This window comes from Eretmochelys imbricata, chromosome 6 (assembly GCF_965152235.1).
Source record: "Eretmochelys imbricata isolate rEreImb1 chromosome 6, rEreImb1.hap1, whole genome shotgun sequence".
Taxonomy (NCBI): domain Eukaryota; kingdom Metazoa; phylum Chordata; order Testudines; family Cheloniidae; genus Eretmochelys; species Eretmochelys imbricata.
This window is the reverse complement of record NC_135577.1, coordinates 21,131,059-21,156,872: the sequence shown is the minus strand read 5'-3', so window position 1 is coordinate 21,156,872 and position 25,814 is coordinate 21,131,059. Positions and strand designations below refer to the sequence as shown.

At 47.4% G+C, this 25,814-nt stretch overlaps 1 protein-coding gene across 2 annotated transcripts in view; it reads left to right on the top strand.

Moving 5' to 3' along the window:
- Nucleotides 1–13,907: 13,907 nt before the first annotated feature.
- C6H11orf24 (chromosome 6 C11orf24 homolog) overlaps nt 13,908–25,814 on the top strand; it is a 64,826-nt gene continuing 52,919 nt past the window's right edge. The window contains exons 1-2 of one of the 2 annotated variants that reach the window (XM_077818187.1): nt 13,924–14,035; nt 17,554–17,663. The gene's annotated coding sequence lies outside the window, so the exon portion shown is untranslated. Of the gene's footprint in view, nt 14,036–17,553; nt 17,664–25,814 lie in introns of both variants that reach the window. The other variant, XM_077818186.1, reaches the window with a different exon arrangement.

The following is a 25,814-nucleotide window of genomic DNA, read 5'->3' as shown; positions in this document are numbered from 1 at the left end:
ATCAAATGCAATTTTGTGAGACATATCTTTCACTGGAATAGTATCACAGATGGACTCTGTTGGCATTGAAATGTGACTAGCTAAGGTCACTAGTTTGAGTGCCAAAAATTGGCCTTCTTGTGTCCAGACAGCAGCTGAAATGGGTTCAGAAGTGTCCTAAAAAAAAAGGAGCTGAAGAAAACATATGAGAAAAGTCATGGGAGTAAAAGGAAAGAAAGGGAGCCCTGTTTGCACTGCTTGCTTTGTATCCCTCAACAGCCCTCAGAACAGTAATAGGAGGCAATTCTCTTTCTGCTATAACAAAGGCTTCTAACTGCTCACATACAGTGTGCAACAGGGCTATTCCAGGTAACCCATTGCCATTGGAGACTGAACCCTTTCTGGTTTTTCAATGCTCTTTATAAAATGTGGATGCCAGAAGTGCATACAGTATTATACTATTGGTCTCACCAATGCTGTATACAGAAGTAAAACCGCTTCTCTGCACAATACTCCTCTGTTTAGACAGCCAAGCATCGCATTAGTTCTTTTTGCCACAACATCTCATTGGATGTTTGTCTACTAGGACTCCCAAATCCTTTTCAGAGTCGCTGCTTTCCAGGATCCAGTCTTCCATTCTGTAGACATGACCTGTACTCCTTGTTCCCAAATGTGTGACCTTGTATTTGGCTGAGTTTAAAAAACGCATTTTGTCTGAATGGGCCCAGCTTACCAAATGATCCAGATCACTCTGGAGAACTACTTTGTCCTCCTCATTACTTATCACTCTGCCTATCTTGGAAGAATTTTTGCAGGACATGAGTAGCCTGGCACACTAGGGCTAACCTTAGGTGTAGATCTGGCCATAAGGAGGGGCAGGGGAGTCCACAGACAATTTCAACTCTCGGGCAAAAAAAATCAAAACCCAAAGATTTTTGGCTGAAAATCAAAATTTTGAGTTCAGAAATGTCACTGTGGTGCCTCATGTGACTTGTAGTTCAACTGCTTCATATACCCTTGTTCTGCTCTGAGGCAGACTACATCTTCCATGTTATGCTGCGATGGGTCTGGATTATGGGAGTCCCTGATTGCAGTGCATCATGCCAGATGTAGTCCAGCTGGGATTTCCATAGGGAAAATGGGGGGCATGAGGCCCCTCACCTACAACTCCCATGAGGCACCACAGCATTTCCCAAATTTGTTTTAGTTTTTGAATGTTTGGTTTATCACATTTGTTAGGAACAGAACAAAAAACTGAGACCATTCCTGCCGCCACACACTGCAGATGGAAGGAAGTAAAAAAAACAACAACAACACAACACCCAAGGTCACTGCCAATCTGACCTGAGGGAAAATTACTTCCTGATGCCATATATTGCAATCAGTTAAACTCTGAGCAAGAAGCAGCCAGCCAAGCATCTGAGAGAGAAAATGCTTGGTGCCACCTTAGAGCCTTGGCCCTTCCTGGCCAACATCCTACCTCCAGCTATAGCTATCCTTAATGCTTCAGAGGAAGGAGAAAAAAATTTTAAAAAAACCCTCCCAGAATACACTGGAGGAAAAAGGGAATTGTTATATTGGCCTGTGTAGGCTTAAAGCAATGTGGGTGAAAAGCTCTACCTTACCACATGGCTACAATAATATGAAATAGAAAACTCTGGAAAAGTAGTGGCAACTATCTACATGCAACCAAATCTCCCGTTCAAGGACCATTGTTACTGTAAATGAGAAGGGAAGGTATGTGTGCTGCTTTATTGCCATGGAGTGGTGAGATTAGTTGAGATGTGGTGGGATAAAAATGGTTGGCTACTGTACACCTGGGACCTCTGGGATCTTAAAGCATGAGACTCTATTGCCAGAGCTAAAAGACTCATTAGCTGAGGCTCATCAACGTCTGTCTGTGGTCTAGCTATCACTAGAGGGTGACAGAGTGCCACAGTGAGTGGGTGGCTATACAAACAAAAAATAAGCTTTGGTGGTGGACTGGATGACGAAGAAGGAAATTATAATGGGTACCCAGCCCCTGTCAAAAGTGACAGCTGTTCAGTGGCCTATGGGGCTGTCTGCGTGAGCTCAACAGGAATTTTTACAGAATACAGTCATGATACTGGAACTGTGGATTAGTGTGGGACAAGCCCTTCATTTCAGTTTCCAGATACAACTTGCATAGCTTTGCCTCACCCCACTGTCTGGGATGGGAAGAGAAAGCCAGAGAGAGATGGTAGAAAAGGAGAATAAGTCTTTGTGAACTAACTCTAGCCCTCCTGTCAGAAGGCTGAAAACTGAATGGGCTGTGGAGACTGAACTTTCTTCTGACCACTGCAGGTGTTCTCTCCACGTCAGAGTGAAGCTTACTCTCAGGGCTGTGGGAGGGGGAAGCTTGTACTAACTGCACCAAGGGAGTCAAACCAGAGAACCATAATTTTGTCTTACCTATTGAACCAGAACTGAACTGAAAAAAAAAAAAAAAAGGGTTACTGGTTAAAATAAAGGTTCAGCATTTTTTAAGTTCAATATTCAAAAAACTACCGTGATCTTATTTTCAGTTATAAAACAAGACAACAAAATAACATGTGATTGCTACCAGAAAGGCCTGCCCCAGTATAATGAGATGAGAATGAGATTAGGAGGCCAGCCCACAAGAGTGAGGGAGAGGGGACACTTGGGAGCTTGCCTGCGCGCCTCGCAAGGCAACCAGGGAACCCAGAGATCGCTGAACCATCTCTGAGACACATCCTTGGAGAGAGGAGGTGGAATGCTCCCTGGTCCCAGAAGTGAGCAATAACTCTTCAAGCCCAAAAGAAAAGATAATGGCTCCCTCATCCTTCTGCCTTTTAGACAGGCCTCCTCCCATCCATCCCCCACCCCTGGGGCAGCTTCTCCCTCTCATTGCACCACATGAGGCAGGGCCCATGACCCAAATTCAAATTTATCCTTTCACTGCAGAGGTCCAATATGACAGAACAAAGATTAAAGGTGTTGTTTTTGTTTGCCCAGATCATAAAAAAATCGTGTTTTTTTGACAACAGAACACAATAGGGAAAATTCATGTCAAGTTTAAAAAAAATGGTCAAATCAAAATAATTTACATTTTAAGTTTTAACTGTCTTTTTCATTTACTTCCCCTGAGCTTGAAGTTTGATTTGAACCAGTAACCAAACTATTTTTATTATTTTATTTTTTTGGTGACGAGCTGGAACTGAACCGGAACACACTGAATGCAGCTGCATCTGAATCCAACCAAAATAAGTAAGGGTTCCTCTCCAACTGTATCTGCTCTGTGGAAAAACAGACAACGTCACTCTGCAGAGCTGTTACTCACCTTTCACTGACATTAATTTCATCATTTAAAAGGCAGCAGGTCTTTCTGTTCATGCTGTAAACATTAGAGCAGCTGCCTTTCCCCCTTCAATACTTCTACTGTTTGTGTTTTTAAATCTGCAAGTGTGGACAGTCCTCACTTGGAAATATGGCATCTTAGTTAACTAGAGTAGCTTTAAAACATAACTGAATTCAGCCAAAATGCTTTATAAATAAATAAAACCCTCTTTAACATTTTTAAAAAATTTGCCCCAGGCTGAGTTCATGTGTGCCAAGTTTTTGCTCACATCAGATTTTAATATCCAAGTTATAAGCCCTTAGGGTGTGGCAGGGGAGAGGAATGGAGTTTCTAACACAAATGCCAGTAGACATGTGTTTATAGTGGCAGCAGCACTGCAAGGCATGACTGTAATAAACCCCATGTATTAAGATTCTTTTCTAACCAGCAAAGGTCCTTTCATTCTGCAGTCTCTCTAAAGGGCAAGGGGCTGGGCTGGGGGGGAAGTGGTTCAATGGAACTAGTGTGCAACAGGCAAACAATGCAAATTTTATTTGCACATCCAATGAGGCAAATGCCTACACATAAAAAAAGCAGAGAAATGACACAATCAGAAGTCTATAGCCCTATTTACATAGTATTCAGTCACCTCCAGCATTGGCCTCCCATAAACTCCAGGTGTTGTTGGCATGGGATCAAGGTCCTCTTTGTAGGAGGGTGGAGGCAGGAAAGATCATATATGAAACTAATGCATGTTATAGCAGTCAGGTGCTGTGGAAAGACTTGCCTAGTGATTTGGAAGGCAGTACGTGAGCTGGATTCCCTCTCGTCACAGCTGCACAAAACCTGCTCCCGGTACAAAGGATGCAGGTTCAAGTTAAAGTATTATTATTTTAAGCAGATTTTAATCCCTTTAGGCGAAAACTGCTTCAGGATATACAGGGCCAGCCCTAGGCAAAGATGTGGTTTGGCAATTTTCTCTGTCTCTGGTTGCTTGTTCCGTGATCTCCTCCCACTAATCCACCTAACTCAGCAACCCACCCATTCTCCAATCTGTATCCTTCCCTATGTCCCTCTTTCAGCTCTGTCCTATATGGTGGGTGCCTCCAGTTCCCAAATACACCCCAGAATCCTTTGCATTAACTCAGTGGGAGTATTTCAGGGAAAGTAGCAGGGGTTGTCAGCCAACACAAAGGAGTCTGGGATGCATCTGAGACGTATAAGAGTCCACCAAATGCCGCAAAGCAGAAAGGGCCACCAACAGCTGTCACTAAATTTTGGCCACATCCCAGGCAAGTAACTTCACTTCTCTGTCCCTCTGTTTACCCTCCCACTTTTTGTCTGTGGCCATATCTACACTAGGAAAAAAGGCATGTTTAAAATCCCAGAGTAGACAAGACAAGCTGCAGTTTTAACACATTAAGTGGCTTTCCTCATAGAGTTGACTCTGACTGGCTAACAAGTGTTAAACACCTTTTTTATTAGTGAAGTCTACGTCTCTCTGGTCTTAGATTGTAGCTCATTGGGGCAAGCATTGTCTCTTGCAATGTGCACACAGAGCATCTACCACAATGGGACACTAATCCTGGTTGGGGTCTATATGTACTACCATGATATAAGTAATGAAGAATAATAATCCAAACCAGAACTGGAAAATAGGCCTGTTCCAGATTTGGCGCGAACATCAAATGAAAACCTCAGGGACTAGTTCAGATCCAGAGATTCTAATTCAAGCCCCTTCCCTCTGTTCTTTGTTATGAAGTGTGCCAGAGCTATCCCATCCCTGCATGCACATCACAGCTGGTCAAGGAAGCATGATTGTGTTGCTCTCTAGTGGTTGCAGTCCATAGATGATATGCAATAACGACAACATAAGCCTACTTGTGTCACCAGGCACTAGTACCTCGTAAATACTGTAATTGACCCCACTGCAGGATGTTGCTGTGAGCATTATGCTACACCAGTCCATCAGTGTTGAGTAGCAGAAAGGGTGTACTACAAACTTGGAGACAAGTGCTGTAGGGTCTTGTCCCAAGCTCGCCTGAGCCAGCGGGCACCTGGTGAAGTGAGCTCAGCTAATGTACAGTAGGTCAAATAATATATAATGCAAGGTGGTTCACCTGGGCTGTACTCTGCACAAAATAAATCAAGTCCCCGATTTCCCAAAGCAGAGAGTGCAGGTCTGGCTTCTTGGGCTAAGGCAGAGGGAGAATCCATGTGCTCCCCTCTCCTGGCTTCACCCAGAACTGCCATTTGATAGAAGCAGCCAGCCCTTTGTATCTGGCCTGCTGATCCCTGATTGGCCTTTGCCTGCTCCTGATTGGCCTCTGCCTGGAGGATCAAGTCTCACTGATCCCACTAGCAGCTGACCTGGCTGGGAGGCCTCTCTAGGAGGACCTGGAAGACCAAACTAGCTGTCCTTTTCTTCTTAAAGGACCTCTTCCTAGAGCAGGGTGCGTCGAGGGTTCTTTGGCAGGGGGCAGCAAATGCCTGGCACAGTTCTCCAAGCACGAGGCTCTCCAGGCTCTAGCCCTCAGTGGGTTTCCATAAACACACTCATGAGGCTGATGGACAACAAAGGCCTGCTTCACTAGTGCTGCCAGAAGCAAACAGTGGAATTACCCTTAGCATAATGGCTTTAATGGTTGGGTAATGAGATGTGACCCCTCCACACCAAGACATCTAACAGCTCCTGCCTACGGGCTGCAGATTGTGTCCTTCTGCCAGCAACAGATCCAACTTTCAGGCCCTCCAAACCCAGATCATAGACTGTTTACTGCCTGTCTTTCCCTCCTGCGCCAGCTCTAGGGTTGCCAACCCTTCCGGTTTTGCTGGGAGTCTCCTGGAATTGGGCTCTATCTCCCGAAGGCTGCTGATGCCAATCCGGGAGATTTTAGCCCACTTAAAGTCCAGTGGTGCAGAGGGGCTAAGGGAGGCTCCCTGCCTGCCTTGGCCCCCCGTTACTTCAGGAAGCAGCCAGCACGTCCCTGCAGGAGAAGGAAGGATAGGGAGTTTCTGTGTGCGGCTCTTGCCTGCGAGCACTGCCCCCGCAGTTCCCATTGGCCAGGAACTGCGGCCAATGAGAGCTGCAGGGGGCGGTGCTTTCAGGCAGAAGCAGTGCATGGAGCCCCCTGCACCCACCCCCTCTCGCAGGGACATCCTGGCTGCTTCCAGTGGCATGGGGCCAGGGGGCCTGCCTTAGCCCCGCTGCACAGCCGACCGGGAGCCACCTGAGCTAAGCACTGCCTGGCCAGAGCTCTCACCCCCTCCTGAATCCCAACCCCAGCCCAGAGCATCCTCCTGCACCCAAACTCCCTCTTAGAGCCCCCACACCCTGCCCCAGCCCTGAGCCTCATCCTGGATCCAGCACCCCAGCCCCCTCCCTCACTCCAACCCCCTGCTCCAGCCCTGAGCCCCCATCCCACACCCGAACACCCTCCCAGAGCCTGCACCCTGCAGCCCAACACCCTACCCGAGGCTCAGCCCAGAGCCCGCTCCCACACTGTGAACGCTTGGCTCCAGCACAGAGCTAGCATCCACTCCTGAACCCCAACCCCCTGCCCTAGCCCAGTGAGAGTGAGTGAGGGTGGGAGGAGGGATGGAGTGAGCAGGGTGGGGCCCCAGAGAAGGGGCAGAGTGTCAGGGAAGGGGCAGGGCAGGAGCGGGGCAAGGATGTTTGAATTTGTGTGATTAGACAGTTGGCAACCCCAGCCAGCTCCCAAGCTACAATCTCCAGCCTGCAGCTCCTGCTCACACACAGCCACTGGCTCCCTCCTGCACCAGCTTCCTCTGACATCTGTTACTACTGCCCCTTCCTGCCCTTTGAAGATTACAGAGCCCTCTGCTGGCTGGATGATGCACTGGTGGTTACCACAATAAAGAGCTAGCAAGCTGATTACAACATGCTAAACTTATACTGGACTGTGTCATGCCATCAGGCTAACATATCTCAGATAATGCACCATTTTAAATATCTTTGCATTACAATGTAGTCATGGGGGTCCAAACTCTGTTCTGACTTACCTTTGAGTGATTCCAATGGGTTTGGACAGGCAGAACTTTAGCCAGAATATGCTGTTTTTCATGATGGTGCCAAAGGAGCATAATGCCAATGAGACATGATTTTGTAAGGCTGGACATAAATGGAGCATTCTGATCAGCTGTCAGGGATGTCATATCCATGTCAATAAGGCCTCGTGAATATAGCTCCTAAGACTTTTTTCCCTGTTTATATCAATTTCTTGTCAGCATTGAAATAAAAGACAACACAATGGGCCCGCTTCCCTGTTGCTTTGCACCCTGCTGCAGTTGCTTATGCTATTGCAAAGGGGGGGGTAACGTGATCTAGTATAATTTTGCACTGATGTTAACAGAGTTGACAACTCCTGCATTTTAATTGAGAGTCTTGCATTTTTTTACACTCTTTTCTTAAAGTACAGCTGCTGGAAGCATGATATTGCATAAGAGTCTCAGCTTTCATTTTAAAAAAAGATCTCATGATTTTAAGCCGACAATATTGTCAACCCCAAGCTGAGTCCAGCCCCTCCCCCCGCAACAATGAGTGGCTTAAAATCATGAATTAAAAAAAAAAACCACCACAAATGTTGTCTTCCTTCTATTTCCCTTCTGGTTTTTCAGCTGTCAGGGTGCATTTGCTTCACATTTATGAGCTTTTCTCAGCAATGATAAGGGCTCAAAACTTACTTTTTAAAAAAATAAAAGTTGAGATTCTCATGTGCATTGGTTCCCGCATCTGAGGGCCTGAGAAAAATACTAAAAATTGACTCAGTCTTGGCAACTCTCACAATCTCATGATTTTGGGGGGAACAGACTCGTGATTTTTGAACATTTGGCAATGCTGTGAGAATGACTGTATGAGATGCAAGGTAAAAACCTCATACCCAATGCATGTCAAGAGCATTGTGCCAAGGTGAGTTACTGTGTAAGTGCTTGGGGACTGACTCACCCTCTGACCCCTCAAGATGGCCCCTCCATGTCAGGGTTAGGACACATTGTTAGGGCCGGGAGTGACAGGTTATATGGGCCCATGGTGCCTGGGCTCCAGCAATATTCAGGGCCCATGGGCCCAGCTCCCCCAATGTTTGGGGTCAGGTCTCTCCCCGAGCCCCACCTGCTGCCCCCATGCATCTCCTCCAAGTGTCTCCCGGACCCCACTTGCTGCCCCGGGCGCCTCCCCTGGGCCACAGAGCATCCCTGTCTCAAGCTGGTGTTTGCCCCCTGCAGCTCCACACTGCGCTCTACTCTGCTGGCTCCTGGCATCAACTGCTGCTGCAAGGTCCTAGTGCCCTCCAGCCCTAGTCCCAGGGCAGGCTGACCCTGACCCTGACCCTGCCCTTCCACCTCGGACCCTTCCCTTTTCCATTGGGACCCTCCACCAGCACAGGGTTCCTCCCTACACGCCCGCAGTCACCGCTCCTGCCCCACGCTGGGCAAGGGGCAGCCCCCCCCAGTGAGGCTACAGTGAGGGGCAGCAGCAAGGGAGGAGGCACACATCAGATGACAGCCCCCACACCCGGCACGCACCACAGGGGAGGCAAGGGGGCTTTCTGGACCTGAGAGGGGCCCTAGGAGCATGTGCAGTGACAGTGGTGAGAGTGCTGCCGGGGGGCCCCTCCCCTGGAGCTAGCTGCTGCTGGCGGGGAGAGGGCTGGGGGGAGTCCTCCTCTCTGGTCCCAGCCCTGGGGTAGCCTGCCTGCACCCCAAACTCCTTTTCCCCTGCCCTGCCCCACCCCAGAGCCCGCACCCCCAGCCAGAGCCCTCACCCCCCCAAACCCTAACCCTCTGCCCCAGCCCTGAGTCCCTCCCACACCCCAACCCCCTCATCCCCAGGCCCAGCCAGAGCCTTCACCCTGCAAGCTGCACCCCAACCCTCTGCCTGAGCCCCTCCCACACCCCTCATCACCAGCCCCACCCCAGAGCCCTCTCATTTTTACATAATTAAAAATATATCTATATAGGCTTACAAGGCAGGTGTAGGTGTGTGTGTGTGTGTGGGGGGGGGGTACTTAGACCTATCCTGGGCACCACCAAAAATTATACAAATGTGCTACCCCTGGTTAGGGCAGCACATGGGAAACCTGCAATACTATGCCTGTGCTGGCCCTGTTCTGTGGATAAATACAATGCTCCACTGCTGGTACTTTCAAGATAATGTAATTCCCCAGCAATTTGCTTTCTTGTCAGGTCTTCTTCCTTAATTAAATGGCCCTGAAGAACCAGCACGGATTTTTTTTCTTTTACAATGTGGTATTTATTAGTAATTTGTGTGCAGCAGAGCAGATGCTAACATGCAAACTATGCAAAGAGCAAATCTTTTCCTCTAAATGTAAATATTTACAGAAAATATTCAGTGGTATTTAGTATTCTGCAAACATATTGTCAACAGCTCTATCCAGACTCTTCGCAGCCTAAGAGTTGGCAGAGGCATGTCCTATGTGAAAGGAAGATTACAGAAAGACAGTGGGCTAAACTCATCTTTGGTTTCAATGGGCTTCAGTAGAGTTACACTAGAAGTGATTCTGGCCCAGTTAAACTTTTAATTCTTATTTTGTAATGGGCTGTACTCACCCCATATAATCTGGACATTTGATGGATTATTTTCATTGTTATGGAGAGGGAAGAGGAACGGCTACCTCAGATCAAACCAGTCGTCTATCCAGTCCAGTACACTACAGGGGGAAAGGAACCACTCAATCCCAAGAGGCTTTTGGATCCTCCATGTGTAACCATTCCATTTTCAGAGGCCTCTTTTTGTTAGGAAACAAGAACACTGATTTAGATTTTTTTTCAAAGCGGCACATAGGATTTCGCCACAATTTCCGTTAAACTTAATGGAAGATGTGTGACTGAGTTCTCTGCACTCCTTTGAAAATAACTTTATTTTGAAAGCAAAGAAGATCAAATCTTCCCTGACCAGGTCACCATCCTTTCTTGAAACAAAAGCACACTGTTTCCTTAACTCAAAACTATGGTCTTTGGTCACTGCCAAATCCCCAGATAGGTTATAGGCTCAGATTTATATTAGAGCAATTTTTGTTTAAAGCAGCATCCTAAAATAATCTCTTTTTTATCTTTTTTTCAGACCAATTCCCTTGATTGCATGTCTTTACATCCTGTAATCTCTGCTCTCCTGACAATTTGGAATAAATGCAAAACAAATAGAAGGGTGCCACCAGTTTATCCCTGATTTATATTCTAAGAGAGAACCTGTTATTGCCAGCAGGACTTAGCACCCTAACTTTTCACACAAGGCATGTGGACCTGCACAGAATGTTGTAAAGACCTTTGAACACCTTTCAAAATAATGTCCTTCAGGATGCTCAGAGTGTAATATACCAGCATAAATGACAGATAAGGAATGTGAATTACAAGATGAGCTGAGGGACTTTGGTAACCTAACAATGCCTTTATTTGCATGATCATTGGTACTTTTTTCAGTATGTTTGTCACTATATGGATTCTCCCCAGACTTAATTTCTGTGCTTATGCTGTGTCAAACCTTTTCCCCCTGCTGCTTTCCTCTTCCAGAGAATTGCCTTCCCCCTCCCTCTACGGCTCTGCTCAGCAGCTCTGGATTATTTACCCTACTACTCTGCATGGTCCTGCCAGATCATCTATCCCACTGCTCCACACAGGTTGCTGGGTTCATTTATCTTTCAGCTGTCTCTCCTACTTTTCTTGAGCCCTGACCTCCCGAAATGGTAGGGAGATCTTTGTAGTTGTCACTAGTGCATGTAACGATACACATAGGTAATACATTTAGTCATGATTTAAAATATGTATAACATCGACCAGGCTAGCATTTTCTCCTGCTTAAGGGAAAAAAAAAAAATTGCCTGTTATAAATTTCTAGGCGGAGTGCGTGAATGATCTCAGATTCAGTGCCACCACCGGCAAGATTAATGGAAACACCAATCAATGTATGATTTGAGATAGCTAGAGCTAATTGCATTCTCCTTCTTGACATGTTTACTGTCATCATGACCGTACATGGCATATCATAATGTGGACTGTACGAAGCACTCGAAGCGGTCTGCTGAATTCACAAAATTCTTCTCTGGGCCATCTGGAAATGCCTGAAGGGAATGGAACTTATAGAAAATGTGTTTGACCTAAAATGGGCATATGTGGCTTAACTGAAGCCTGGTGTATTCTGCTAGTCCATGGAATCTGCCTCTTGCTGCAGAGGTTTGATCAGAATATAAGTTTTCATTAAGTAAAAAATTATGCTCCTAGACTTTATGGTTGTAAAGGAAACCATGACCAGAGGGTAATCCAATGCAGTATTATCTTCCTGAGTCTGCAGACATCCTGAAAAGCTCCCTTTATCGCAATGAGTTAAATTCTGAAAGCCAAAGATAATTTAAATGTCAGCATTTAACTGTGTCACTGCTGATCTTTTAGCAGAAACACCAGCTAATGTCCTTTTTGCAAAAAGCCAAAATGCCTTCCATGCCACTTCAGGGCATGAAAGCTTCAAATGTCCCTAATAACCAGCCATCAGATGCAGTTATACATGGTTATATAAATCTTTGGTATGTCAAAAATGGAAAATATGGAGATCAACATAACCCAGGGTCTACTGTACCAATTGTATTATTAATTTTTAATTCCGTAACAGCTTCCTTTTAAAATTTTAAATGAAGGTGGTGCCACAGACATTCCTGCTGCAGATTCCAGGGACCCTGGTACAAAACGTGGGCCCAAATTGCTGCAGAGTACACAGTTCCTCAGCTTCACCACCACCTACAAGACTGATGGAATGAGAACCTGTTGCACTGTGTATATTCCTAGTGGTTTACCTAGCAATTTGTACACACACTACCAACGTATTGCCCCCTTTCTCAATATTTCCTAATCTCCTGTGACATTCACTTAAAATTTTGCTTGCATTTTATATTAGTATTAGACTGGGATTTCAGGAAGCAGTACCTTGAGGAGATGGTGGCCATTGGAGTGAATAAGCTTTAATAGGTCTTACTGTTTAGAGAAATTCAGAAACACAAGAAGAAATGAAATACGTTCGTATGACTACATCTACTTGTCTCCAAATTGTCCAGTGTATCCTAAACTGGACTCTAAGAGCTATATATTGTGTAATATGCAATGCACACTTTGGGTGCCTTATACATAATAAAAACATCACTGGTGACTGCCTTTTGTGAACACAGAGAATCTAAGTAGTAGCTCAAAAGATGAAAAGTGTGATGAATTTAGTTTTTAATTGTTTTGATTTTGCAGAAAACATCAATTACTTCTGTATATTCTCATTCCTTCGAGAAATGGTGGGGAAATGGCTTTATAAGCCGTAGAATACACAGATAATTCATCAACAGAGAGATCAAAGGTTTTTCCTAAAGAATTATAAGTATGAAGGAGAGCGAGATTCTGTATGACAACAAAGGAACAGGGCTGGCCTTATGGGCTGTAGCTCCTTAACCTTCAGTTTCCACCGCCTCCAATCCTGCTGCCAGTGGAGGGGTGACCCGGACAATTAGTGAGTTTTCTCTCTGGTCTTGCTGCTGGAGGGGAATAACCTGAGAGTTGCTATGCCAATACTGGAGTACAGTAAGGTGAAAGTTCTTGCAGTGGAATCTGAGAGGTGGCGATATTTTGCTATAAAAATGATTAATTAAACCAACATTAACAATCCCAAACAGTTGGGAGCCAGAGACTAGGCAGGTTAAGCTCTCACCGAAACCAATGGGAATGGTGGGTACCTATGCCAGGGCTGAATTAGACCTCACATGCCCTCAGATAATTGGTCAGGAAGGTACCTGTGTATATTTTTAACAGTACAGTGTTTTGCCCGGTCTGCCACAAATCTCTCGCCGAGACCTAAGGGTGTAACAGGAGAAGCAGGAGCTGCGCTGTACCCAACCTCCTCCAAGCCTGGGTTCAAAGGCCACCAAGGTCCACTCAGTCCTTCGCCCTGGCAGCTGGTCCAGACCCGAGAAAGCAGCGCTGGGGCTGCGAGGCTCCTGCGGGCTCAGGCAGGGAAGGGCCAGCGCCCAGCCTCGGGATCCCTTGGCCGCAGTGGCTCAGGGCCGGAGCGGCCAGCAGGGCAGAGCCGGACGTCCCTGGGCACCCGCCACCCCCAGGTAGGGCAGGGCGAGGCCCAGCCCGCCCCCCCGACAGCCCCCTGGAGGGTTCACCTAGTGCCGCCCCCCCGCGAGAGCGAGCCCCGTGGGCGATGCCAGAGGGCCGGGGGGAACCACTGGGACCCCAGGGGCGGGGGGAGGCTGCTCACACCGCAGGAGTAATCCCCCCCCTACATCCCCTTTCTCTCCCTCCCTCCCATCGCTACCGTCGGCGCCGCAACACGCATCCGCTTCCGCGTAGCAGGAAAATCCCTTCCACGTCGATGCGCGGCCCTCCAAATTAGCCCCGCCCCTTTTCCCTCACTTCCGCAGGCTGGAGGGAGCCGCGCGCGCGCGTAGCCCCGCCTTCTCAGGAACGCAACCTCTGAGAGGGAAGCTGAGCTCGCCGGCGGTGCGGGGGGGGCCGAGGGAGGCGGGGCCGGAATAGGGGCGTGGCTACGGGCTGGAGGCGGTGGCGGGGCCGGCTCGGCACCGGCAGGGGGGCGGGGCCTGGCAGAGGCATGTGGCGGGGCCGGCGCCGCCGCGCAGGGTTCTGCAGCCCTAGCTCCGCTTCCCCAGGCAGCTGCGCCGGAGTCGGAGCGGGGGCCGGGCGCGCGGCGTGGCTGCCGCTGGCCGGGTAAGCGCGTCAGGCGGGGCGCCCCATGAGGCGGGGCGCCCCCTACCCCCGGGCCAGGTGCTGCGGGGGCCGCTCCGTGTCTCCGCGCTGGGTGCCCCCTGCCCCGGGGGGGCCGGAGCCAGGGCGGGCGCTGGGGTTGGGGGGGTGGGGCGAGGCAGTTCGTGTGTCCACCCCTCCCCCCCCCCCCCGGCTTAGCCCGCTGCCCCTGGGAACCGCCTGCCCCGTGCTCGGCCAGGGCGTGCCCGGGATTTGCACCGCTGCTCCCGGCCTTGGCACGGGGCGGAGTTCGCGCTGCGTGTGTGGCCACCTGTCGCCGGCGGCTGCGTCTTCTCCCCGCGGCGCATTGCTCCAGGTGCGTGCCCTGGCCAAGCAACGCCAGGGGCCACCTGCCTGGCCGGGGGTGGAGACAGGACCGAGGGCTGGGCAAAGGTGCTCCGGAGAGTCACGCTCTCTCCCCCACACGCACGGGGCCTGCAGCGGTAGTGTCTGAGCAGCTGCCCCTGTGCCGCCACGGGGACCGGGGACCGGGTCCCATTCAGTGTGTGCCTGGGCACTGAACTGGAAGTACCACGTCTAGGACTAGGTGGGCCGTTCAGGGTCCAAGCTGGTTGGTTCCTGGGCCCTGGTCCTTGAGACTGAAGATGGTCACCCAGTATGGTGTCTTACACCTTGTCTACACTAGAACTTGCCTCAGTATAAGTTTTGTCGCTCAGCCGTGTGGATTATTCACACCTGAAGTTATATTGAGCTAAGCGCCTATGTCGGCAGGACAGCTAATAGAATAATTAAGCCAAGGGGAGAGCTCTCTCCGGTTGGCTTAGAGCAGGGGTTGGCAACCTTCGGCATGCAGCCTATCAGGGTAATCTGCTGGCAGGCCACGAGACGTTTTGTATACATTGACTGTCCATAGGCATGGCCCCCCCACAGCTCCCATTGGCCAGGAACAGCGAACTGCGGCCACTGGGAGCTGTGGCGGGCATGCCTGCGGACAGTCAACGTAAACAAAATGTCTCTCGGCCTGCCTGTGGATTACCCTGATGGGCTGTGTGCCAAAGATTGCCAACCCCTGGCTTAGAGCATTTCACCAGAAATGCCACAGCTGCATTGGTGCAGCTGTAGCCTTAGTGACTCTGGACACTTGACAACTAGAAAATGGGCAAAGACCAGGCCCAAGAGCAGTGCCAGCTCTAGGTATAATCAGACTGAGCGGTTGCTTGGGGTCCACTATTTGCTTTTTAGTATGTGGTGTATGTGTGTGGGGGGGGGTAAAATATTCATGCTTAAAACCCCCCAGTGAGCTAGCACTGTCTCTGCCTAAGAGACAATGTGTGTGAAATGGATAGTCAGTATAGCTTGCAAATTCTGTTAAGCTTGTCTTATGTCAGCATGTGAATCCTGTGAAAATGGTTTGCCCTTCAGTTTTTGATTAGGGCTTTGCTTACTATCCAAGCAGCATGTATTGCCCAGGTCTGACGGTAGGATTCTGGCCTGTATCCTTTGAGGATGGGGTGATTTTATTTAGCTGATTTTTAAAACAAAAAATTTTAAACTGATTGATTATTTGGAAGGTGGTGTGGTCAGAGGTCCATTAACCAACTCCAGTGTCTAGGCAATTAAACCACAACGTGTAAGGGTCTCAGAACAATGTAAATGTTTCCTCTTACCAGTACTGTAGTCTTTTGGATTGTGAACTCTATAGTTAAGACTGGAACTTATGTAGAAGATAATTTAAGTGAAATCAGACTGTTAGAAGATTCACAGAAGCTTTCTTTTTAGATTGGAATTTTCCTTTTCGGGGAGGGGACAGAGGGAGGGAGAAGATCTAAGGACAATTCCTTTTTTTAGTTCCATTTTGAATGGCTTGTAGACAGTGTTTTAATTTTTGTATTTCCTCTAAGTGTCTGAACTTTAAACTTTTAGGCCCTATTTCCTCAGACTTGAGCACGTGCTTAATTTTCTGAGTGGTTTTCATGTTGAAACCAGTGGGACTACACACAAGCATAAAGTTAAGCAATGTTTAAAGCCCCAAATCCTTGTTGATTTGGGTCTTTAAAATTCATGCAAAGCTAGTCCTTAATGAGGACCACCAGATCAGTAATGGATATCTTGTAAGCCAAATCCAGCCTACTGGGCTCCCAAGTCCTGTCCTCCCAGGTAAATGTGCCTGTCACCTGTAATACACACAACTCCTGACTACCTTCCCACTAGAAGAGTGCCTGAAAAATATAGCCAGCAAGTGTCTTTAGCAGATCACTTCTACCAATGGCTTAACAAACTTTTATGTAAGACTCCCTTGCATTCAGACAAAAATGGTGCAACGAGCTTAATATCAAGTTCATTACGGCCACCGATCATAAACCGCTTTAATTACATTACTTGGGCATGTTCACACAATGCTCCATGTGTTGGCAGAGCGCATCCATAGTTGGTGCTCTAGCATCAACAGAGGGAGCAGTGCACCATGAGTAGCTCTACCACTGTAAATTGCCACCGTCTCCTGCTAAGAATTCTGGGAATGGATCACAGTGCATAATGGAGGTGGGCTGCCCCCGTGATGCAGTTTTCTCCATCCCATAATTCCAAAGGCTTTCAACTGCATTTTTGCACTATTTTTCAACTGCCCTTGTAAACTTTGTGCCTGCCATTTCTGCCTGAAAGCATGGATCTTGCACTGCTTTCCAGTCTTGCGAGAAGCGTTATGAACACAACCTGCCTGATCCTGCAGTATTTCATGAACTGCAAATCTGAACTGGAATCCATGCTGCCTGCCCTGCTGGGTGCCATGGAAAGAAACAATTCAAGATTGATGTTGGTATTGTGACAAAGCTCTATCCTTGCCTCGGTGGGTCCCGCGTTTCCTGGCGGATTTCGCTAGCCTCAGAGGCTCACTGTGACCCTCCACATAACCCTTCTTTCTCTAGGGACAAGGATCACAGGCTACTGAGCCGTTTTCATCATAAGCCAGCAAGGGAGGTGAAGAGAAGTTATCCTTCCTTGCACAGTCTCTGTTGTCTCCCAGTCTCAGTGATTAATCAGGGGGCAAAGGTGGTGGGGGGAGCCCAGGCCCACCCTCTACTCCGGGCTCCAGCCCAGGGACCCTAATAGTATCAGCTATGGTAGCTGACCTTTTAGAAACATGACATGTACAATTCCCTGGGCTACTTCTCCCACAGCAGCCCTTACTTCCTCAAGCTCCACTTCAGCCTTACCTCAGGGCCTCCTTCCTTGTGCCCGATATGGTGTGTACTACTCAGCCTCTCCAACAGCCCAACTTCCTCCCACAGCTCCTGACATGCACACCCACCTGACTGACTGGGAGGCTTTTAACTAGTTTCAGCCAGCCCCTGACTGGCTTCAGGTGTCCCAATCAACCTAGCATTCTCCCTGCCTTCTGGAAAGTTCTTAATTGGCCCCAGGTGTCTTAATTGACCTGGAACAGCTTCCATTTCACTTAACCTGGTACCAGAGATTTGTTTAGCCTGGAGCTAATATATCTATCTCCCACTACTTTTCTATAGCCATCTGGCCTTGCCCAGTCACAGTATTCATGGAGCAGCTGCACACAGTGGACTGTCGCTACTGGGCCCAGGAAACAAGCACCGAATGGTGGGATAAGATTGTGATGCAGGTATGGGATGACGAGCAGTGACCACAGAACTTTTGGATGCATGAGGCCACCTTCTTTGAACTGTGTGGAGCTTGTCCCCACGCTGTGGTGCAAGGACACCAAAACGAGAACTCCCCTAATGATGGAAAAGCGAGTTGCCATCACTGTGTGGAAGGTGGCAACTCCAGACCACTACTGTTCAGTTGTGAATCAGTTTGGAGTTGTAAAGTCCACTGTGGGGGTTGTGGTGATGCAAGTATGGAGGGCCATTAATCGCTTCCTGCGATGAAGGACTGCAAGTCTGGGTAATGTGTAGGAAATAGTCGATGGCTTTGTGGCAATTGGATTCCCTAACTGTGGCGGGGAGTAGATGGTGCACCTATCCCAATTTTAGCCCCAGACCATCTCGTGATGGAGTACATCAACCGAAAGGGCTACTTTCTGTGGTATTGCAGGCACTGGTGGATCACCGAGATCGTTTCACTGACATTAACGCAGGGTGGTCAGGGAAGGTGCATGGTGCACGCATCTTCAGGAACACTGGCTTGTATAGAAAGCTGCACGCAGGAACTTTCTTCCCAGACCAGAAGATTCCAATGGGGATGTTGAAATGCCCATAGTGATCCTGGGAGACCCAGCCTACCCTTTACTCCCGTGGCTCACGAAGCCCTACACCAGAAACCTTAGCGGCAGAAAGGAGTGCTTCAACAACAGACTCAGCAGGTGCAGAATGACGGTAGAATGTGCATTTGGCAGATTAAAGGGTTGCTGGCGGTGCCTTTTTGGCAGGTTAGACCTCAATGAGGAAAATATTCCCATGGGCATAGCAGTCTGCTGTGCTCTGCCTAACATTTGTGAAGCCAAGGGAGAAAAGTTTCCCTGGGACGGAGTGTTGAGGTGGATTGCTGGGTGTCTGATTTTGAGCAACCAGACTCTAGGGCTATTAGAGTGGATCAGTGCGGGGGCTATTTGAATCAGGGATGCTTTGAAGCAGCATTTTGACAGAGCCCCAGTAACGTCTCTTTCTGTAATGAATTGAGGTATTGTTTACTCACCACCTTGAATGACCACGTAATGATTCCTGTCTGAGCGTTAATTGTAGTCTGCAAATGTGCCAATTGATACTTTGTATGAATTTCTGTTGAAACCACCCTTTTGGTCACAAATCAAGAATCACTGTCTTTATAAGATTCACTTTTTATTAAACCAGCAATACACAGATTAACGTTTCTTACAAGGGACATGACAGTGAGCAGCACTCTCTGAAGTGAAGGATCTCACAGCTGCATGTAAGTCCAGCTGTCATTCTGGGGAATATCCCTGGAGGGGGGAGAGCAAGGAGTACTGCAAAATGCTGTTAACATGAGAGGAATGTGTGTGGGGAGTTTGGAGACAGCAAGGAAGGCAGTTCTGTATGGGCTGCAGGGAGATTCGAGCACACATGTATTCCACCTGTAGCGCAATCAGGGACATCAGCATCTCTGTTTGGTTCTCCAGGAGCTTTATAATTTTCTACTGACCCTGACTCCTCTCTTGGCTATCCATTTGTAGTTTCTTGTTTGTTGTCATGCTCTGTGCTTGCTATCGGCCTGATCTGATGTTTCAGAAATTGCCACAATCACGTCCTCCATACACCTTGTTCACCTCCTTATCTGAGAGAGGTTCTCTGCTGGTATGTAGGAGCTGGCCCTCAAAGGTACATCTGCAGAAGCAAAAGACACAATAGAGTCAATATTGTGTGTGCATTCATAGTTCTGAATCATAAAAGTTACATACACATCTTTCTCACTTTCCCTTGGCAAGCACACAGTATGGCCAGAGTACTAAACATGGTGAATCCAGCCTGGCGGTGAGAGTGCAAGATGGGACAAATGGTCTGTGTGGCTTCAAAGGGACAAAGGATCTGTACTAGCACCTGGGGACACCATTCTGAATATCGGCACCATTTTCCACAGGCGAGGGTGATCGAAGCTGAAATCGTGTACAGCTTCAGACTGGGTCCCTATGCTGTTCACGTGTGTGCTGCTTTGGTTCCTCAAGAAGTAATTGCTGATTTTCATGGCAAAGTTTTCTACAGTGCGGGGAAAAAAGCAGCTTTGCCGAGGAACCTTCGGCAGAGGATTGCAGAGTATCTGCAGGAAAGTTTCCTAGAGATCTCTGTGAAGGATTTCCGGGAGATCTGTGTGCATTAACAAACTTTTCCGCAGGGTCCCTACTGCATAGCTGCGCAGGGGGATGCAAACAGTACCCATTGTTGTTAATTTTGTTCCCTTCTCCCATGTGCACCATGTAAGAAAATAAAGGACACCTCTACCTCATGTATCTGTGCACTATCAAAGAAAAATGAGTACTTACCGGAGCTCCCCTCTCCCGCTTCAGGCACTCCAGAGCTGGACTGGCAGGGCTAGCTGGCCCCTTCTCATCCATGCCATGAGCAGTCTGCTTGTAGATGTCAGAGTTCCTACTGCTGGATCGGAGCTGCGACTGCACAGCCTCCTCTCCCCACAGATCCAGCAATTCCTGGGTATTTAAAGGGGGAGGGGCACATGTCTGTGTACCTGGCTGCAGGGCAGCGGAGTAGGAACTGCTTACCAGAGTGATCATGATGGGCATTGTGGACACCTCCTGGAGGCCACGTAGGGTGACATAAGCAAGCGTTGTGTCTACACTGACACTGACTCGCTCTAACTTTGTCGCAAAAAGCTGTGTGCCGCTTGTCAAGGTGGCTTTATTATGGCAGCATAGCAGGAGAGTTAAATCTGCGAGAGGAGCATTGTTATATCCACAAAACCTGAAAACTGCAGTGTAGACAAGGCCTAAGAGTTACTGGAGGGGTGTTTTGCATAATGTTAAGCTGGCCTTTTTTTCACCTACCTTTCTATTCTTGTTCATCTGAATTAAAGCTTTCAATAGGTTTAATTGGACCTTGTACAAGCCAGCAAGAAAAACCTACAAGACTCTGCTAGACACATAGTAGAAGAGCAAAGCCATTTTCAAAGCTTTTACATGTAACATCATGCAGAGAGATTTCTTTGCTGTGGATTTCACTCTGACAATTTCAGTGAATCTCTTAACTCAGCGTTTTTCAAAGATTGGGTTGCGACCCAGTACTGGGTCATATCAGGCACTGGGTTGCTCTGGTCAGCACCGTTTACTGGGACATTAAAATTCCCATCATCGGTGGTGCCCAGCTAAGGCAGGGTAGTCCATACCTGTTCCGACACCATGCTGCACCCCAGAAGTGGCCAGCAGCAAGTCCTTCCGGGGCGCAGCATGGTCAATGGTGCCAGAACAGCCGGAGGTAAGTCTGCACCCCTGCCCCAGCCCTGAGCCCCTTCAAACTTTGAACCCCTTCCTGCACCTCAAACCCCTCAATCCTGGCCCTACCCCAGAGCCTGCATTCCTGCACCCCAACCCTCTGCCCCAGCCCAGAGCCCCTCCCACACCCCAAACCCCTCATCCCCAGCTCTATTGGGTCGCAGGCATCAACAATTGATCCCTGGGGGGGAGGGATAGCTCAGTGGTTTGAGCATTGGCCTGCTAAACCCAGGGTTGTGAGTTCAATCCTTGAGGGGGCCATTTAGGGAGCTGGGGCAAAAATTGGGGGTTGATCCTGCTTTGAGCAGGGGGTTGGGCTAGATGACCTCCTGAAGTCCCTTCCAACCCTGATATTCTATGATGATTTTCTTCAACTGGGTCCCCAGAAAAAAAGTTTGAAAACCACTGTGCTAGGGAATATCTTGCATGATTATGTCTCCAAGCACACAACAGAGATTAGTTTAGAGACTGCTTCTTGTGTGAAATCTACTGTAGACTCTAACCTTTGATAGGTGCCTGTAGAAGACAGCATTTGCTAAGTACATCCTGTTTCCCATGCCTATTTTAACTTGCATGAAGTTCTGCGTTCTAATAATCGTTCTCTCAGTGACCTGGTGCGGGCCCTTGGACATTCTGGGGCTAATACTTAGCTGTTTCTTGGGACTGTAATGAAGATTTGTTAAGGTTTGTAAAGCACTATATGAGCACTAACTATTTAGTTGTACTCGGATACTATTGCAGGGCATGCCAGGAGCGTACCTTGATTGGACAAGCTGAGGCTAAGCAGCATTATGGGGTAGAGTTTTTTGTGGAGCCTTCTTTGTTTTTTCTTCACTTTCAAATGTTAGTTTTCTTATACCTACAGCATACCTGATTATGTCAGTCTGAATTAATGGATATGTATTGTAAACCTTAATTATGTCTTCGGAAAATCTTGAAATAAGAGAGAGTTACCCCCCTGTCCTCTCCCCAGCTCACATAAGTTGAGAGGACCTGTCCAAATCATTTTGGATTTCCCTTCAAATTCTCCCTGGTCTAAGAATAACCCTAATACATTTTAGGCAGAAAGACACTTTTCTTGAAAACTTAATGGGGGTAGGAGTCACAATCAATGTTCCTTCTAATTTTTGACAGGCTGTGTGCACAAAAAATTTCTTCTGTGCAAATTTTTGTGCACGCCGTGTTTCGCCATATGCGTGGGGTTTAGGATCTGTGCACAGCGCGCACAGCTTAGAGGGAACAGTGGTCACAATCAGGAGAAATAGATCTCAGCCTTATCAAGTGTCAATATTTTGGCTTCCAAAAGCTTTCCCTTACTCTTCTCTCCTTACTCAAGTGTTATGTTTCTGCTAATTCCTTTGTTGCCTGGCTTCCTTGTTCATTCATGCAATGTGTCATAGCCTCCATTCATGGAAATGTTGCACTCCGCTATTGACCTTTATGATGTTGTCATCCGTTACTGTGTATTTAGCCCTAGGAAATTTGCTTTCCTCTAGTCATTCTTGGCTATAAACCATAATCCAAACGAACAGAGAAACTTTGCTGCCTCCACTGGAAACATCGCTGGCAGTGCATCTAAGATCAGCTCATCTTTGCTACAGAAGATGAGGCTGATGTATTGCTGATACTAGACTGATTTGTGGCAGTGTCATTGCCACATTAATATTCTTCCTGCAGTTTCCGTTGGGCACTGCATTCTTTATTTCTTTTTGGTCTGTTGATGTGTGCTGTTAAGCAATGGCTGCTTTCCACTTCAACAGTGGCTGCATTTCAGTCCTGGGTGAGATGGTGGGGGGAGAGATAGCTCAGTGGTTGGAGCATTGGCCTGCTAAACCCAGGGTGGTGAGTTCAATCCTTGAGGGGGCCATTTAGGGATCTGGGGCAAACACTGGGGACTCGTCCTGCTTTGAGCAGGGGGTTGGACTAGATGACCTCCTGAGCTCCCTTCCAACCCTGGTATTCTATGGTCTTTCAGGGCAGTTGAAATCTGTTTAAGTGTGTTGGAATGTTAGACTTCTTTAGAAACCCTACATTTTTTTTAAAACACTTAAAGGCGAGGGTCCCTAGTATGCTCTTGTGCATAGTTCATGAAAGGCAACATGGTGTAAAGGAATGAACAGACGACTGAGGGTCAGGAACTCCAGAGTTCTAATCACAGGTTTGCCATTCATTTGCTGAATAAGCTAGGACAAGTCATTTCACCTCTTCGAACTTGTCTGGACTAGATTTTTCTCAAATATCCTACCTGTACTACCACCTGTGTAGCCAAGAAGTCAAGGAGTAGAAGCATTAGGGAGGCACTGCAATCGCTCCTGACTATTGCAATAGAGAACACCACCAAAGTATCCATTCCTGCCTGGCCCAGACAGCAGAGAAAAAAATGGGAAGAAATGAATTTTGAGGGTCAGTGGCAGAAAATGTCTGATGCAATATGACTCTACATAAAAAAAAAAATCTCTACAAGTGTGTACCACTGACACAAAGGAGACAAAAAGCCTCATCTCTGCTGCAGGGGCAGCAAAGTTGCACCGTCCTAGATGGTCTCGGTCATATGTGCAGTGTGACACACAGTGCATCTGTGTATCTTCAAGTTGCATCTGTTCACAATGTTGTGAATTTTGCTGAGGAGTTAGTTATCGGTTGGATCTGATTACCTGTCTGAAAAGCAAGTTAATCTTCAGAAATCAAGGTTGTAGCTCTGTATGTTGTTTGTCCCTTTGTGCCTAAGTACATCTCTTGTAGCCTTAATTTGAGGAGCCTCAGATTACTGTATCTTCTCTGGAGCTTCTCTGGAACAGCTCAGGCACAGTGTGCAGGAACAGCCAAGTAAGGCTATATTGGGTAGCCTTAGCCTTGGTACGACAGTAACTGCTCGCTTAACGTTGTCGTTATGTTCCTGAAAAATGCGACTTTAAGCGAAAAGATGTTAAGCGAATCCAATTTCCCCAAGGAAATTTTTTTCTCCTGACCAAAGACTATATATATATATATATATATATATATATATATATATATATATATATATATATATATATATATATATATATATATATATATATATATATATAAAACACACACTATATGTTTTAAACATATATATATATATATATATATATATAAATATAAATATATATATAAAACACACACTATATGTTTTAAACAGTTTAATACTGTACACAGCAATGATTGTGAAGCTTGGTTGGAGTGCTGGAGTCAGAGGGTGGGATGTTTCCCAAAGAATGCCTTACTGCTAAATGATGAACTAGCACTCAGCCGAGCCCTCAAGGGTTAACACATTGTTAATGTAGCCTCATACTCTACAAGGCAGCAGTAATGGAGGGAAGGGAGATAGTATGAGAGAGAGAGACAGAGACACACCGTGTGTGAGAGAGAGAGACGGGCATTGCCCCTTTAAGTATGCTAACCCCACTCTAAGTAGATTGCCTGTTTAAGTAGATCAGCAAGTTGAGACGGCGGCTGCTGCCACCAAGCTCCCTCTGTCCTGAGCCCTGTCATGATTGTCTTCCCCCCCGCCCCTTGAAATGGGGTAAAGTAGCGGGTGGGAGGGGGACACTCTGACATTAGCACCCCTCTTCTTCTCTTCACCCTTCCCCCCGCACAGCAAGCAGGAGGCTCCCAGGAGCAGCTCCAAGGCAGAGGAAAGGAGCAGCACATGGCAGTTGTGGGAGGGACAGCTGAACTGCTTGGCATTTGATAGCCTGCTGGGCGGCTGCCACACAGGGAACTTATGGGAGCAGGGAGCTGTTAGGAAGACTGCCGGTCCACCCTGGTTCCAAGCCCCCAGCAGCTAGCTCCAATGGGCTGCTCTTCCTGCAAGCAGTGGACAAAACAGGAGGCTGCAAATAACGTTATTAGGCAGCATTGCGCAACTTGAAATCAGCATGTTCTTTAACTGATCAGCAACTTAACAATGTTAACCGGGATGACTTTAAGTAAGGAGTTACTGTACTAGTTTTTGAAGTATTAAATCAGCCTAGACCTTTATTTTATCTATCTTTTGCATTTAATTTCCTTTTATGTTTGTTTATTTATTTATTTATTTTTTTGCAAGCACCATTCTCCCATAAAACTACAATCCATCCCAGCTCTTTTCTGTCCTGACATATGTGGAGGAAAGAGGGTGGTCTGTTTGTTCATATGCTCATAGACTCCTTGTTTGCCTCCTAAAGAGAGAGGTTCATTGAACTTCCTTAGTGACCTCTACCGCTTAAACTAATCATAATTGTCCCACTGTTCCCGTCTGCCCCACCTGTCTGTTGTGTTACACTTAGATGGTAAGCTTTTGGGATGGGGCCATCTTTATAGTTTGTATAGTGCATAGCACAAAGGGGCCACAATCTCTGACTTGGGCCTCTCAGGGCTTCTGTAATATGAAAAGTAATCATGAAAATTCCCAGAGTCTGTTAGCACACAGGGGAATAGAACAGAACTTGAGAGTCTTGGCTAACAAGGCTGCTACTCTGAAACCTGGACTCTATAGGATTCTATTTCCCCTTTTGGCACTGGCTTGCTGCCAGACCTTGAGCATCACACCTGCTTTCATTTAGCAGAACACTTGAGTACGTCCTTTAGGGCTTGCCTATATGCAAAAGTTATACTGGTTTAACTTAAATTGGTATAAAAAATGGCTCTGTTAGACTGATGCAAATCCTTGTATGGATGCTTACCTCAGTTTAGCTTACACAGTGTCCAAACAGGGGTTGTACCGGTCTAGCTAAATCTGGTTTTAAATTGATTTTAAGTTAAACTAGTGCAACTTCTGTGTGTAGACCAGGACATCTCATTAATTCAGTAGGATTTAAGCATGTGCTTTGCTGAATCCTGGCCTTCATC